Genomic DNA, 2,307 nt, shown 5'->3' on the forward strand with positions numbered 1-2,307 from the left:
CGAACGTCCTTAAAGCATTAACCAAGAGATTTGGTGATGGTTTTTTAAAGAAAAGTGCAACAGACTGAGGTTGAGAAAAATTAATACTGATGAATTATTCACCTAAATTCTCAGCTGTAGAAATGAACCTTCAGTTGGTGGCACTGCTGCCTTCTTCTCAAGCCAAAGCAACCCTAAAAGACAAACACTTAGTGATAGGCAAGTCTAACTCAACACAAGAAAATCATTTAGTTTAGTAGTACTTCCGAAATTGAACTGCCTCTTGGCAGTTGTTGAAGCAGGCCCAGACATGCAATTACATTTCCTTTTACCATTAATTCCGCCTTCTCTGTACAAAGGTGTATTTTATCATAAGATTTCTCAATAGGCCATTTTACAGTTGTTTGCTCTGCGACCTAGCCTATGAATGACTGCGAGGCTGCCGGTGACCTTGCATTGATACAGCCCCGATTGCTTTTATCATGCAAATTGTGTTGTTGTAATTCTAATTAGTCGGTATTAACATTACAAGAGCGCGGAGGTTTGTATCAAAACGGGGTCACCGGCAGCCTCGCTTCCATTCGTAGGCCAGGTAACTTAGCTAGAACTGTAAAATGGTCTATTTGGGAGGACAATTGGTTAAAACAATGGTGACGGCAGCCTGTCTCGAGCAAAAACATATCTTCACGCAGATTCATTACAAAAAATACAGACGTTCAGAAATTGTTGAAATTTGTTAGTTACAGTGTAAACGCCTTACATTGCACAAAATGTAATGGATGTTTTATTCTATCGAGAACTATTATTAGTCTGCGTACAGAAAGCTCTTAGAAGCCTTTACAGTCAAGCTATGTCACGCGTGACCAGTTGTTTTGAAATTTGAACCAAGTATTCAAATCTACGAACCAGTTTTGAACTTTGCTCTCGCGGAGATTCTGAATTCCCGTGGATCTTTTTCTTTGATTTACATTAAAAATAAAAATAAAAAGTTAGCTATGAACTTTCGTTTATTGTAATAAAAAAGGTGTTCGAGAAGAGAAAGCTCTTTGAAGTGTTTGATGATGTATTGTTCAGTTATTGGGCATTTTTTACAGCAACTTTCAGAAAAATCTTCAAGATTCCATTCAAATCTCCCCAGCTGGCGAAAGCGGGAAACAATTCCACATTGGAGTAACTGGATAACACCCTGCCACATCGAAGATAAGTCCTGAAAGAGCTTGATACGCTGCTACGAAGTCGCATTTATTCAAATAGTTGATGGGTACTGAATTATGTAAGTCTGCACAAATTGTCCCGAGAATTTTGGCCCTCAGTGGTCCGTGTACCTTCCGTCCATTCAATTCATCAAAATAGAAAATTGAAAATTAGGAATGACAAATCTTGATTTTCAATTTTTGATATTCAGAAAAGCAAAAATCATAGGTGAATTCTTAATTCTCCTTTGTTTTGGCCTTTCACATAAACATGATTGAGCGACAAAGCTCTATCTTAGTATAGATTTCCTTTGCTTCAGATTTAATGAAAATAGAAATGTGACAAGATTTGCTAAAATTTCTTAAAGAAACGAACATGCAAAAACCAGTTCCAAAGCTGGAACATCAAACTTCAAAATCAATTTTTGATTTCCACAAATACGAAAAACAAAAATTAAAAAACGGGACAAACTGGGTGTGAGGGGAGGGGAAGGCAACACCGGAAGTGGAAGAATCGAGATGGCGGCAAGCCGGTCGAACGATGCGTGCATAGCATGGAGAAAATGTGCGTGGAAAACTGCAGCCACATTTCTGCACAACCTCCCACATTACTGTTCGTACATTTTTTGTTTGCGTCTTTGGGCTTGATTTCACAGGAGCCCGGCTTGCTTTATTAAACCCAGACCGAAATATTGTTAAGATAAGCGGTAGGTAAAGGTTTACTATGAACGTGAACGCAACTATTAGCTTCGCATTTTGTGCCTTATAATGAGTTTGCCTGAATTTCACTTCATCCCCTGGTTCATTTGAGTTTTCAAAAAGCAATATTGTTCTTGAAGACCTGGCTTAAACAGCTCATAACGACCGTGCCGTGTGGAAGACTTGAGGATGTGTGCAAATCCACACGGCACGGTCGTTATGAGCTGTTCAAGCCAGGTCTTCAAGAAGAATATTGCTTTTTGCAAACTCAAATGAACCAGGGGATGAAGTGAAATTCAGGCAAACTTATTCGAAGTCAAAAAATGCGAAGCTAATAAAACCCTTACCTCCCGCTTACCTTAACAATATTTCGGTCTGATTTTAATAAAGCAAGGCTGCTGTGAAATCAAGCCCAAAGAGCGCAAACACAACATGT

The 2,307-nt window shown here is 38.9% G+C and overlaps 1 protein-coding gene across 1 annotated transcript in view; it reads right to left on the reverse strand.

Moving 5' to 3' along the window:
* Positions 1-164, reverse strand: part of LOC137997693 (nucleotide-binding oligomerization domain-containing protein 2-like) — a 94,174-nt gene extending 94,010 nt beyond the window's left edge. The window contains exon 1 of the mRNA XM_068843888.1: positions 129-164. The gene's annotated coding sequence lies outside the window, so the exon portion shown is untranslated. The remainder of the gene's footprint in view (positions 1-128) is intronic.
* Positions 165-2,307: the final 2,143 nt, after the last annotated feature.

This window comes from Montipora foliosa, chromosome 3 (genome assembly GCF_036669935.1).
Source record: "Montipora foliosa isolate CH-2021 chromosome 3, ASM3666993v2, whole genome shotgun sequence".
Lineage (NCBI taxonomy): Eukaryota > Metazoa > Cnidaria > Anthozoa > Scleractinia > Acroporidae > Montipora > Montipora foliosa.